Source organism: Mesoplodon densirostris, chromosome 12, assembly GCF_025265405.1.
Source record: "Mesoplodon densirostris isolate mMesDen1 chromosome 12, mMesDen1 primary haplotype, whole genome shotgun sequence".
Lineage (NCBI taxonomy): Eukaryota > Metazoa > Chordata > Mammalia > Artiodactyla > Ziphiidae > Mesoplodon > Mesoplodon densirostris.
The window spans coordinates 54,859,458-54,861,432 of record NC_082672.1 but is presented as its reverse complement, the minus strand read 5'-3'; the positions used below and the strand labels follow the sequence as shown (position 1 = coordinate 54,861,432).

At 38.9% G+C, this 1,975-nt stretch overlaps 1 pseudogene; it reads right to left on the bottom strand.

The window, feature by feature from the left end:
* Positions 1-802: 802 nt before the first annotated feature.
* LOC132500349 (large ribosomal subunit protein eL21-like) lies at positions 803-1,288 on the bottom strand (annotated as a pseudogene).
* Between the last annotated feature and the right edge of the window lie 687 nt (positions 1,289-1,975).

The window sequence follows — 1,975 nt, the reverse complement described above, 5'->3', positions numbered from 1 at the left end:
AAAACTCTTTATTTTCCATTTTCAGAATCGACCTACAGACCAACATGTAAGATATAAATATATATTACCAAACAAATATAAATATATCTTTTTTTTTTTTTTTTTTTTTTTTTTTTTGCTGTACGTGGGCCTCTCACTGTTGTGGCCTCTCCCATTGCGGAGCACAGGCTCTGGACGCTCAGGCTCAACGGCCATGGCTCACAGGCCCAACCGCTCCGCGGCATGTGGGATCCTCCCAAACCGGGGCACGAACCCGTGTCCCCTGCATCGGCAGGCGGACTCTCAACCACTGCGCCACCAGGGAAGCCCCTAAATATATCTTGACAATGTAAAAGTAATATATGTGGTGATAGTTGGGAGATGGTTATATGGGAAGGGGAATTGGAAAGGATAGGAGTGCTACTTTCCTCATGTCAATCACCGGGAACATGATTTTGTCTAAATCAGATCAAGAAATAGGGCTTAGGTGTATAATCTAAAGTTATAAAAGTAATCAATAGAAAAACTAAAATGTAATTAACCCAAATGAAGTTAGTGTGGCGGAGGTAGAAAGAAAATGTGAAAACAGACCTACATTCACCAATTTTTATGGCATGGGGTCAACTGAAAATGTTCAAAGCTGATAGACCACCTTAATGAGTGTTTGGGAGACATTTTACATAAAAATTAATTTTTAAAATTTTTTTATTTTGTGTGTGTGTGTGTGTGCTTTAAATATGTGTTTGGAGGAGGGGAACACACACTTCTACTCAATTAAGAGAAACATTTATACCGTCCAGGTCTTTTATTTTCTTTACACCCATCATGCTATAAATTCATAGGGAATGGGCTCCAACAGTTCAGGTTCCTTTCCATTGGTTCTCATGAAGTGTGCTTCTCTGGGTGGAGCAGGCTGGCGCTTCAGCTGAACCCAAGTACCTTTCTCTTTGGCTTCCTTCTTTTTCTGATCATTTTCCTTCACCTGTTTCAGGAAGCTATCTCGGCTCTTAGAGTGCTTAATATGATCGATACACACATTAATTCTCTTGGCAAGAATCTTGCCCTTAACTTGTTTGTTTACAAGGATGCCAACAGCATGCTGGTAACACTGTAGACTCTCTCAGTTTTGCCATGGTAACATTTGTGGGGCATTCCTTTTTTGAACAGTGCCCATTCCCTCGATAACTACAGTATCACCTTTCTTGTAGATTTGCAGGTATGTGGCCAAAGGAACAACTCCATGTTTTCTAAAAGGCCTAGAGAACACGTAGCAGGTGTCCCTCCTCTTTCCCTTTGTGTCAGTCATTTTGGCGAATTACTGGAAGATGGCGGTTCTGGCCGAAAGGAAAAATTAATTTTTAAACATTTCTCAGTGGCTTCCTCTGGGAAGTAAAGTTAGGCTGTAGGGCAAATAAGTCTTTTCATTTTTGTTTTATACACATTTATGCTATTTGAATTTTCACTTCAATGTTCTTACGCTTTTTTATAATTTTTTTAAATGTGCTTCTTGTACAAATGGGCTGCCCCATAAACTCTTATCAAGACATTTACATAAGTATCATTATGACTGATTCTAACAATAATAATGAACATAAATATATTTTACTGAGGGCATTTTATGTGCTAAAGGTTTAGTGAGCACTCCAATTGAATCATCACAACAATCATGCTATAGACACTATTATCTCCTTTATTTTATGCACAAGGAAACTAAGACTTAAGAGGTTAAGTAATTTTCCACAGTAACGCATCAAATAAGAAGGAAGGGGAGCTATGGCTTAAACTCAGGCCTGTCTGACTTCAAAGTTCATGCTTAAAACCACTAAACCCCACCGCCTGTACTCATCCTATGATTTTGAACTAGCAACTTGCAGACTCCATTTTCTCTATCGACTATATCAGCTCTGAGAGATCTTTATTTGAATTCCAGGGTAGCTCCTTTGACTGAAGACAATTTCCAAGACCAACACTTTATATACCAGTTGCAGTAAATGGT